This window comes from Eubalaena glacialis, chromosome 1, assembly GCF_028564815.1.
Source record: "Eubalaena glacialis isolate mEubGla1 chromosome 1, mEubGla1.1.hap2.+ XY, whole genome shotgun sequence".
Lineage (NCBI taxonomy): Eukaryota > Metazoa > Chordata > Mammalia > Artiodactyla > Balaenidae > Eubalaena > Eubalaena glacialis.
Genome location: NC_083716.1, coordinates 116,585,741 through 116,598,130, shown reverse-complemented (window position 1 = coordinate 116,598,130; position 12,390 = coordinate 116,585,741). Strand labels below are relative to the sequence as shown.

The window sequence follows — 12,390 nt, the reverse complement described above, 5'->3', positions numbered from 1 at the left end:
AGTGTTCTTCCTATGTTTTCCTCTAAGAGTTTTATGTGTCTGGTCTTAAATTTAGGTCTTTAATCCATTTTGAGTTAACTTTTGTGTATGGTGTTAGGTAGTGTTCTCATTTCATTCTTTTACATTTAACTGTCCAGTTTTCCCAGCACCACTTGTTGAAGAGGCTGTCTTTTCTCCACTGTATATTCTTGCCTCGTTTGTCATAGATTAGTTGACCATAGGTGCCTGGGTTTATCTCTGGGCTTTCTATCCCGTTCCATTGATCTATATTTCTGTTTCTGTGTCAGTACCATACTGTATTGATTACCATAGCTTTGTAGTAGAGTCTGAAGTCAGGGAGCCTGATTCCTCCAGCTCTATTTTTCTTTCTCAATATTGCTTTGGCTATTTGGGGCCTTTTGTGTCTCCATACAAATTTTAAGAGTTTTTGTTCTAGTTCTATGAAAATGCCATTGGTAATTTGATAGGGATTGCATTGAATCTGTAGATTGCCTTGGGTAGTATAGTCATTTTCACAATATTGATTCTTCCAATCCAAGAACAGGGTATATCTCTCTACCTGTTTGCATCAACTTTGATTTCTTTCATCAATGTTTTATAGTTTTCTGTGTTCAGGTTTTTTGCCTCCTTAGGTAGGTTTATTCCTAGGTGTTTTATTTTTTTTGTTGCGATGGTAAATGGGATTGTTTCCTTAATTTCTCTTTCAGATCTTTCATTGTTAGTGTATAGGAATGCAAGAGATTTCTGCGTATTAATTTTGTATCCTGCAACTTTACCAAATTCATTGATTAGCTCTAGTAGTTTTCTGGTGACATCTTTAGAATTTTCTTTGTATTATATCATGTCATCTGCAAACAGTGACAGTTTTACTTCTTCTTTTCCAATTTGGATCCCTTTTATTTCTTTTTCTTCTCTGATTGTCATGGCTAGGACTTCCAAAACTATGTTGAATAAGAGTGGTGAGAGTGGACATCCTTGTCTTCTTCCTGATCTTAGAGGAAATGCTTTCAGTTTTTCACCATTGAGAATGATGTTTGCTGTGGTTTTGTCATATATGGCCTTTATTATGTTGAGGTAGGTTCCCTCTATGCCCACTTTCTGGAGAGTCTTTTATCATAAATGGGTGTTGAATTTTGTCAAAAGCTTTTTCTGCATCTATTGAGATGATCATATGGTTTTTATTCTTTAATTTGTTAATATGGTGTATCATGTTCATTGATTTGGGTATATTGAAGAATCCTTGCATCCCTGGGATAAATCCCACTTGATCATGGTGTATGATCCTTTTAATGTGTTATTAGATTCTGTTTGCTTGTATTTTGTTGAGGATTTTGTGTTTATGTTATCAGTGATATTAGTCTGTAATTTTCTTTTCTTTTTTTTTTTTGATATCTTTGCCTGGTTTTGGTATCAAGGTGATGGTGGCCTCATAGAATGAGTTTGGGAGTTTTCCTCCCTCTGCAATTTTTTGGAAGAGTTTGAGAAGGATAGGTTTTAGGTCTTCTCTAAATGTTTGATAGAATTTGCCTGTGAAGCCATCTTGTCCTGGACCTTTGTTTGTTGGAAGATTTTTAATCACAGTTTCAATTTCATTACTTGTGATTGGTCTGTTCATATTTTCTACTTCTTCCTGGTTCAGTCTTGGAAAGTTTTACCTTTCCAAGGGCTTGTCCATTTCTTCCAGATTGTCCATTTTTTCAGCATATAGCTGCTTGTGGTAGTCTCATGATCCTTTATATTTCTATGTTGTCAGTTGTAATTTCTCCTTTTCATTTCTAATTTTATTGATTGGAGTCCTCTCCCTTTTTTTCTTGATGAGTCTGGCCAACTTTTAGTTTTATTGATCTTTGCTATTATTTTCTTCATTTCTATTTCATTTATTTCTGCTTGGATCTTTATGATTTCTTTTCTTCTACTAACTTTGTGTTTTCTTTGTTCTTCATTCTCTAGTTGCTTTAGGTATAAGTTTAGATTGTTTATTAGAGATTTTTCTTGTTTCTTATGGTGAGATTGAATTGCTATAAACTTCCCTCTTAGAATTGCTTTTGCTGTGTTCCATAGGTTTTGGGTCGTTATGTTTTCATTGTCATTTGTTTGTATGTGTTTTTTGATTTCCTCTTTGATTTCTTCAGTGATCTTTTGGTTATTTAGTAACGTACTGTTTAGGTTCCATGTATTGGTGTTTTTTACAGTTTATTTTTCCTGTAATTGATTTCTAATCTCATAGCATTGTTGTCAGAAAAGATGCCTGATACAATTTCAAATTTCTTAAATTTACCGAGGCTTGATTTGTGACCCAAGTTGTGATCTATCTTGGAGAATGTTCCATGTGCCCTTGAGAAGAAAGTGTATTCTGCTGCTTTCAGGTGGAATGTCCTATAAATATCAATTAAATCTCTTTGGTCTATTGTGTCATTTAAACCTTGTGTTTCCTTATTTATTTTCTGTCTGGATGATCTGTCCATTGGTTTAAGTGGGGTGTTAAAGTCTCCCACTATTATTGTGTTACTGTTGATTTCCCCTTTTACGGCTGTTAGCATTTGCCTTATGTATTGAGGTGTTCCTCTGTTGCATGCATAAATATTTATAACTGTTATATCTTCTTCTGGATTAATCCCTTGATCATTATGTAGTGTCCTTCCTTATCTTTTGTAACAGTGTTTATTTCAAAGTCTATTTTGTCTGATATGAGTATTGCTACTCCAGCTATCTTTTGATTTCCATTTGCATGGAATATCTTTTTCCTTCCCTTCGCTTTCAGTCTGTATGTGTCCCTAGGCCTGAAGTGAGACTCTTGTAGACAGCATATATACAGGTTTTGTTTTTGTATCCATTCAGCCAGCCTCTGTCTTTTGGTTGGAGCATTTAATCCATTTACATTCAATGTAATTATTGACATGTATGTTCCTATTACCATTTTCTTAATTGTTTTGGGTTTGTTTTGTGGGTCTTTTTCTTCTCTTGTGTTTCCTGCCTAGAGAAGTTCCTTTAGCATTTGTTGTAAAGCTGGCTTGGTGGTGCTGAATTCTCTTAGCTTTTGCTTGTCTGTAAAGCTTTTGATTTCTCTGTTGAATCTGAATGAGATCCTTGCTGGGTAGAGTAATCTTGGTTGTAGGTTTTTCCCTTCATCACTTTAAATATGTCCTGCCACTCCCTTCTGGACTGCAGAGTTTCTGCTGAAAAATCAGCTGATAACCTTATGGGGATTCCCTTATATGTTATTTGTTGCTTTTCCCATGCTGCTTTTAATATTTTTTCTTTGAATTTAATTTTTGTTAGTTTGATTAATATGTGTCTTGGTGTGTTTCTCCTAGGGTTTATCCTGTATGGGACTCTCTGTGCTTTCTGGACTTGGGTGACTATATCCTTTCCCATGTTATGGAAGTTTTCGACTATAATCTCTTCAAATATTTTATCAGACCCATTATCTTTCTCTTCTTCTTCTGGGACCCTTATAATTCAAATGTTGGTGTGTTTAATGTTTTCCTAGAGGTCTCTGAGATTATCCTGATTTCTTTTCACTCTTTTTTGTTTATTCTGTTCCTCAGCGGTAATTTCCCCCATTCTATCTTCCAGCTCACTTATTCATTCTTCTGCTTCAGTTATTCTGTGATGATTCCTTCTAGAATTTTTCATTTCAGTTATTGTGTTGTTCATCACTGTTTGTTTGTTCTTTAGTTCTTCTAGGTCTTTTTTAAACTTTTCTTGTTTTTTCTCAATCCGTGCCTCCATTCTATTTCTGAGATTTTGCATCATCTTTACCATCATTACTCTGAATTCTTTTTCAGGTAGATTGCCAATTTCCTCTTCATTTATTTGGTCTCATAGGTTTTTACCTTGCTCCTTCGTCTGTAACATATTTTTGTCATCTCATTTTTTTTGATGGGTGGTGCTGTGTTCCTGTCTTGCTAGTTGTTTCACCGCAGGCATCCACCACTGGAGTTTGCAGGCACCGGGTTTGGGTGGCACCGGGTCATGGTGCTGAGATGAGGACCTCCAGGAGAGCTCACACCAATTAATATTCCCTGGGGTCTGAGGTTCTCTGTTAGTTCAGTAGTTTGGACTCGGTGCTCCCACCACAAGAGCTCAGGCCCGACCCCTTGCCTCCGGCCTGGGAGCCAAGATTCCAGAAACCATGCAGTGTGGTCCAAAAAAAAAGAAAAGGACAGAACAATAGCAAAGAATAAAAAATAAAATAAAATTAGAAAAAATTAAAAATTTATTAGAAAAAATAAAAATATAAATGAAACAACAACAGGTAATAAAGAACCACGACAGCCAAAAAAAATTGGAAAAGGCCTTGGCTGGCTGTGGGGCAGCGGAGCTTAGGCGGGGGCGGGACCTAGACTCAGGACCCCTGTGGCCACACAGGGCCTCAGAGTGTGGAGGATCTGTCCCGGTACCTCAGCAGGCTCCCTGGGCCTGAGTGCGCAGGGGAAATTCTGACTGCATTCCCTTCTGATCCTCCAATCCCCTGAGGGTCTCTCTCCATCCCCGTTGGTCCCCTCACTGTGAGTGGGCGCCTCCAATTGTTGGAACCCCTCCCCTCCCCCAGCTGCCCCTCAGGGGCACCAGTCCCATCTGCCCTCCACTTCTCCTCACCCCTCCTTCCCCCCACATCCTACCCGGTTGCTCGGGACTTACTGCTGTACACTTAGGTGTCCGAGGTCCCCCACCAGCTCCTGGTAGGTGCCCTAGTAGTGAGGACACACAAACTCCACGTCCTCCTACTCTGCCATCTTGACTCCGCCCCCAGCACATTGTTCCCAATTTGAAACTAAGCTAGGAATTATTTAGTTAATCATGTCACCATGATTCTGCGCCTCTCTGCACCTCCTCACACCCTCTAACTATCACTAAACCAGGTAGAAATCCCCAAGATAGGCAGGCAACATTGATACCAAAGTTTTTCTAAAGCAAATGTTACCCTTCAAAGTTGAAAATTTAAAAAGTGGGGAGTCGAGTTGCTAGCGGCAGTGTACTCCAAAATATTATTTAACTGGCACATTCCCAAGCTACTCCTATGAGTATCATACTTTTAAAATTATGGAATCTTGCCTGTGAGAACAGACCTAGGGATTATTTAGTACCATCCATCTCTCCATTTCACGAGTGGGGAAACCGAGGGCTAGAAATGGAAGCCAGAGGAACTCATGTAGGAACCAGATCCTAACATCCCAGGGTCCCCATGTTCGCTGTTTCCACAACACCACACTGCCCCCTGCAGGCTGCAAGGAACTCAGTGACCTGCTCCCTCCAGGCCTCAGAAACATTGCCACGGATGCAGTTACTTTGTTTATACCAAGTCATCCTCCTAGGAATCCCTTAGAAGGAAACCTTCTTATCTGTCTATCCACTAAGAACTTTCATTGACTGCAAATGTCAAGGTGGGATTAGCCTGCCTTAGGGAGGCAGGAGTGGGGGTCTGAATCTTATTTCTATGAAGATATTCCAAAGAGGCAGGACAGAAATGCTGGCTACCAGGGCCCATCATTCTACATGAACTTACACAAGCAAACACCATCCACTTCCCTTCCTTAAAGGTCATGAAAGCAACATTGACTTTGCTTAAAGTTCCCATTTTGAAAGAGATGGGGTTTCCTCCCTTACATTGGCTCTGCAGAAAAGCTAGTACCTCCTGGTAAACAGCCTTCAGGATTACACACCTCTGCCCTTTCTCCCTGTGATATCTCCTCTTTGTCTTTCGTTTTTCCAACTTAAGGAAAGGAGGGGAAAAACATGTTTATTCTTTTTCCATGAAAAATAAATCTCTTTTTTTAGACTTCAAGTTACTGTCTCTGCATACATTTTTAAAAGAATTAAAATCCCTCCTCACAAGATTCACAGCTTAATCATTTCTATTCTCTGTTCCAAGGTCTATGACTCTGCACTTCACTTCACTTACTTAGCTGGAATCTAACCAAACATTCCTTTTCTTATGTCTGTGTTTATCCATAGTATGTGTTTTCAGTGGATTTCAGAACATGACTGTTCTCCTTGTGTTTGGGCTCTGAAAACATTAAGATGCATGCCAAATGTTAGAGTACCTGCATTCTTGAAGTCATTCAGCCATTCCCACAAAGAGATTTACTGAGTTCTGATATATTCAGACACTGTTCTACATGCTTAGACGTAGCTGTGAATGTGGCAAGAACCTGGCCTTCACAGAACTTACATTCCAATGAGGGACACAGGCAACAAGCAAATACAGCGATAGTAATGTTACCGACCAGGGTTCTTGGCCTCCTTAATCAATAGAAATTGGTAAAAGGCCAGACAAGAAACTCAGGCAAGGCTTTATTGGGGTCCCTGCTGCAGTAGGGGAGAGCGAGAACAAGTGACAGGTTCCCTTGCTTGCTCACTCACCAAGGGGATGTGAGCTGGTTCCTTATATGGGGTGAGGGTAGGGGTGAGTCCAGAAGTCAGGCAGAGGGGTGGCTTAGGTGGTCTGCCCACCCCTTTAGTGGTGTTGAGTGCAGGGGGCATGCACAGGACCCTGCTTTTGCTTCTGACCCCCTGTTTTTGCTCCCAGCTCTTCAGAAGTGGCAGTTGGGTTTTTAGTCTTTTTGTGTCTTGTTGTCCAGAATTTGCCCCAGCTGCACATGCATGCAGTTATTATTAGTCCCTTATAGTTCCTTTGTATTTTGTTCCTCAAGGAGATGTTTGTCCAGGTACAAGCACTGCAGCAAAGGGTCCCAGGTCCCAGGTCCCAGCCTGTCTCAATAATATAATAAAATTACAGATAGCTCTAAGTGGTTAAAAAGAGAGAGAGAGTGAGAGAAATAAACTACAGTTAGTACTGGCACTTTATTTTAGTTTATGTTTTTTATTTAATTATTTTTTATTAAAAAACTCTCTTTGATGGAGTGATATTTGAACAAATGCATCAATAAAATGAAGGACCAAGATATGGAAGAAGAAAATTCTCAGTGAAAGGGGCAGTCCATGAGACTAAGACAACTTTGGTTAATTGGAGGATTTGCACAAATGCCAAGGTGATTGGATAGGCAGAAGGTACAGGTAGAGAGGGAAGGGGGGGGGTCAAGGGCAGAGTATATTGGGCCCATAGATCACATGAAGGGATTTGGATTTTATTCCAAGTGTGGTGAGAAGCTATGGGAATGAGCTTGGGTTTACATGACACAGTTTAAATATTCTTAAACTCACCCAGGTGATACTGGGGAAGTGAGATCTCAGTGGGGGAAGAGAGAGGCTGCAGGATTTGTCCTAAGCTATCTGTTGGGTGGGTGGAAGGGTGGGCTAGTGAGTTTTTGCAAGGAGAAGCTTGACCTCAGCTGTGGAGTATAGATACTGTTGTTATTAAGGAATGCAAGTTCCTGTGCCTGACCCGCAGTGAGGCCAAACAAACTGAAACATCATATTGGAGTTTGGAGCAGAGAAAGTTTTACCGTAGGGCCATGCAAGAAGAGCGGGTGGCTCACACTCCAAGGGGTGGGGTTCGTTGCTGCAAACTTCCTGGTGCCAGAATGCTTTGTTCTTGCAGCTGTCCATCTAGGTCAGGTCACAGTGTTCCTATAAACCTCTAACAAGACAAATGTTATTCTCTGTTTTGCAATTTTTTATCTCTATATGAATGGAAACGTGTTACACCCTTAAAGGTCAAAGCTTTGAGAATGGGCTATCCTGTATATTTCAGGCTATAGGCAACATTCTTAACTTGAAGCAAAAGCAATAGTATACGAAGGCTAAAGTAAAAGAAATAGATCTAATATGGGGTCAGATTTGTGCTTCTCTATTACATTGCATATCCTGCAGGGGTATTATAAGCCATCATGGGACATACAAACAGAATGTCTAGCAGAGCAACTAGTGTAATTAATATAAAGGTCATATTTTTTCAGTCAACAGACCAGGATTAATCTCAGTTTAACTAGTCACTTGCATGGTGTATGATTTTATGCATCAGGTAAGCCCTCTGAGGTCCTATCCCTCTTCTGCAAAATGTGTATAAGGATAACCATCTCACATGATTGTCTGGAGAATTAAAACTGTGTGTGGAAGCACCTAAGATGAAGTTTAGTAGCTGCATGATTTTGGACTAGTTCCCTTAATCTCTCTTGGCCACAGTTTCTCCCATAAAATGGAAATGCCTGCTATGTTTGTCATGATCAAATAAGAAAATATACCTGTTAGTTTTTACGAGAATGTCCGGTATATAGTTTGTGTTTCAAAATGTAAGGTAATACTATATGGGCAAAGAATCTATAAAAGAGTGGATATATGTATATGCATAACTGATTCACTTTGCTGTACACCTGAAACTAACACAGCATTGTAAATCAACTCTACTCCAATCAATTTTTTTTTAAATGCAAGGTAATAAAATAATAATCAGTAGCAGCACTTTTCTCTCACCTCCCCTACTCCAGGCATAGAAGACACATTTTTATTTAGTGATCTAGTATATGAACGGTTTTAGATGCTCAGCCTAATAAATGTCTGCAATCCTCTTTCCCTGCCTTTGCATCACTAAAACCTTAAGGAGTGGCAGAGTGTAGGGTCAAGGATGTGAGAAAGAATGTGAAATCGTCTTTATCTGCGTCTGTCATTACCTGCCTAACCATGGGCAATTCCCTCTCCATCTCGGTACCATCACACTTATTAGTGTCTTCCCTTAACTCATTCCACACACGTTCAAGGGTCCCATTCCAGGGCACTAGACACTGAAAAAGAGGCCGCCCCCAAATAAATAAATAAATAAAAAGCAGGAATATGTGATAGCTACCCTGGAAATATACACAGCTCAGAGCAGATGTCCCAAACTAAGGGCCCATGGGCGGTCCATGTATAAAAAAATATTATTATTATTGCCCATATTTAAAATCAGGACTTTTTTTTACATTAAAAGCCCCAGATTGTTAACTTTTCTTTGTAAAAATATGAATATTTTAGAACAGTTATGTGGAGCGGTATAGCAGCTGGCTCTCTCTGCATGAAGTATGTGCCCTTCATTTGGACACAACCCCCCAAACTGCAGGTTGCTTTCACACCCAGCCCCCTCATTCATCCATGTCACCCAATGGGTTGCAGAGGATGATGAGTATGGCTCCTTGGTTGACTCCGAAAAAGAATATGGTCTAGACAAGGAGACTTTCCAAATATTCAGATCACAGAATTCATTTTTCTGGTTGAAACATGAATGCTAATATTCCAAACAAAAGTCTCCAAAGAGCCAATTGTCTGGGCTGTGATTTTCCTGCTTTACTTCATCATCGATTGCTTCTATGGCTTAACATCTGTGAGTCTGTAAACAGGACGTAGATTGAATTACACGGACTGTTGTTTTGTTTAAAACTGATGTGCCATAATCCTGATTAAAGCAACTTGCGGAAGATTTTATAAAAATAATGTTATGCAGCTCTCATTAGAGCCAGTAAGAGCCTAAATCACAGTTAATAATCGAAAGCTTGGAATTAGTTACACTCACTTGCCTTGGGATTTAAGTACAGGGAGCCAAGGAAGAGGAAATGGACATTGCTGCCCCCCCAGATTTGATTAGGTCTCAAAGAGGTCAGCTTAAGCCGTTGATCTTGAAGGCTTATCTGGCTTCATTAGCTAGCATTTGGCTAGTAGTTGCCAGTTTTCCCTTTTGCCTTTCTCTCTTATTGGCTTCTATTTTACTTTTTTCTAAATGGTGATAGCAGCTCTACTATTGTGTCAGTAACACAAGCTAATTAGCAGAAGCCACCAAACAAACGAAATCAACCATTTCTAATCCCCCAGGTTTCTTTCCATGCAGTGTTGGCTACCAAGAGAAATAAATGGGGCAAGGGATTTACAATTAGAATATTTACATGGACACAGGCCATGTCATTGGGAGAGACGAGGGGTCTATAGAATGCAAGGAGCTCACAAGCTGGAGGCTCAGCTCTCCCTTTGTCCTTTGACAAAGCTTCTTTAATTTCCTCTCCAAACCCTTCCCCAGGATGGTGTGGGCAGGTCCAGCACTGCTCAGTTCCTACTTCCTGTTCCTTTATTTGCTTTTCTCATCAGAGTGTCCTTTGCATATGGAGGCAGTCTAGAACCAAAGAAGCATGGCCATGGTCCCTGGGAAGTTCAGTTCTACCTGAGGTCTGTGCTCCACATGGTGGACCATCAATGGACATTTTAACTCACCTTACGTCTTGTACTTATGCGATAAAAACCTCTTCTCTCTTCTTATTATATTATCTTTTTGTCCCATCATCTCCCCTAAATTTTCCAAATTAACACTTTCTGTTTTGTAAACTGTGCTTCCTATTTCTCTCTCTCTCTCAAAATAAAAGATTTCTAATCAATGCTCATGAACACTGTCTTAGTTTCTCTTCCCTCCCAAAGACCACTTAAAAGTGAAGTTCCACAGTTTATGGAAGCCACACACAATCCAGAGAAAAAAAGATTGCTTCTGCTCTTCAAAAAAAGTTTGAGAGGTCGTCCTTGTTTAATATGTTTCCACATGTGACTGCAGATTTAAGATCGTAAGAGATTGAAAAAGTTTCTTACACTCCAGAGTCCATTTTTACTTGGACATTCCAACTCTACTTATCACTTGGAGTTGTCAAGTTAAAAACAAAATAATTTTTTAAAAGTTCTCACTTTTTTCAACACTATATGAAAAATCCTGTGGGGGGGGAAATACAAAACAAAACTTTCTTCACTTTTTTTTTTAAGCATAAATACAAAGTAGCAAGTTTTATGTGGAGGAACTGATTTCATTACCATGTAGTTTCCCTAGAATTCTGAAAACAATCGTGGAAATTGGAGAATAGATTGCTTCTCTACATCTCTCCTTAGACAGGTGGCAAAGGGCTTGTCAAGATGGGAACCTCAAGGACAGCCAGGCTGCTTTCAGCAGGGTCAGAGTTACTCTGCAGTGTATCAGGGCCACCCCTGTATGATTTCAAGAGTCCAGAGAGGTCATGTACACCAAGAACTACGTTCCCTTCTGTGTGTTGATTTTTGACACCTGAGATTTGTTGAGGAAAGAAAAGGGAGATCCCAAGTGATGCAAGGCCAAAGCAGGCAGTTAAAACACATTTACTGCAAAAAGGAAGAAAGGAAGGAAGGAGGAAGGAGGGAAGAAATGGAGGAGGAAGAGAAGAAAGAGAGCCAGGATGGAGGAGATTAGAAACATTCCAATGCTTCTCAGCCTTTCCTGGGTGTATGACCTGGGGTGAATTAATTCCTTGCTGTAAAAGAGGCAGAGGACAGCACTAGCTTCATAAACTTCTGGGAAGATGAAGCAAGTCCCTGTTCTATGGGATGTATCTCTATATTAGTTGGCACATGATCACTGGTTTCTTCCTCCCCTCCCTGAAGAAGTTTTCTCACTATAAATTATTAATCACATAGAGGAGGAGCAGGCTTGCACTCTACATTTACAGTTCACCATGTAGTAAAGATGGGGCTCTTTGACCTTTCCTAAAAGTTTATATAGAAAGGTGCAGAGGCAAAGGAAAGAGTGTGCACACGTTATCAAACTCAGGTTCAGCGCCTCGGCACTCAAAAGCCAATAATCGAGAGGCAAATGTCAGTAGACAAGAAAGTTGCTTTACTCAGAAGAGCCAGCAATCTGGGGAGATGGTGGACTCCTGTCCTAAGACCACCTCCAAAGATTCTGCTCAGCCATGACAGTTTTTAAAGAGAAAAAAGGGGAGAATCTCAGTGAGTCATTGAGGCTGGAGGTTGGGTTGTGCATCCTTCTCCATTGCGTGCAGACTGGCTGACTCTCTCTTCAGATGTTATCTTACCCGTGTGATCTGCCGGCAGGAGTGCTAAGCGGGCTGTTGGGGATAGAGAGCTAGTCATTCTTTAAATACTTAGTCATTTTTACTTCATTTTATCTAGGAAAAGAATCAACATGTTAGGCAAGCCATGGTGTGTATTCAGGAGAGCATAAGTCAGGAGTTAGTTTCAATTTCCCAGTGATCTCATTCCTATAATTAGGTTCCTTCAAGGTTAGAGGGGGACAGAAATGTGAAAACAGGAAAGGGGCAAAAGAGCTGCTTTCACACAGGCCTTGGGCTCTGGGAGAGCAGAGGAAAGCTCTAGACTGTTAAAACACTGTTCCCCACTTGCAGGATTGTTTTTCATATAGGTTCTGTTTTGTTTCGTTTTTTGTTTTTTTGTTTCTTTTGCTAGCAGTCATGACAAACATAAGCCTAGTTCCCTGCACTCAGTTCATTGAAAGAAAGTCCTTTTCCTATTAAACTTTCAGATTAGTGTTGAGAGAGAACTTGGAGTAAAGCTGTCCTGATGTGGTTGGAAGAAAGGGATAAGTTAGGACATGTCTTGATTTTCTCAAATATCTGCAGGAATGTCATGTGGGGGATTAGCCTGCACCTGAGCAAGAAAGGAAGAAACCACTCAAATTGTTTAGCCTCATCTGTA

General features: G+C 40.2%; 1 protein-coding gene across 1 annotated transcript in view; it reads left to right on the top strand.

Moving 5' to 3' along the window:
- CNTNAP5 (contactin associated protein family member 5) overlaps positions 1–12,390 on the top strand; it is an 877,159-nt gene that overhangs the window by 134,935 nt on the left and 729,834 nt on the right. The window lies entirely within an intron of this gene.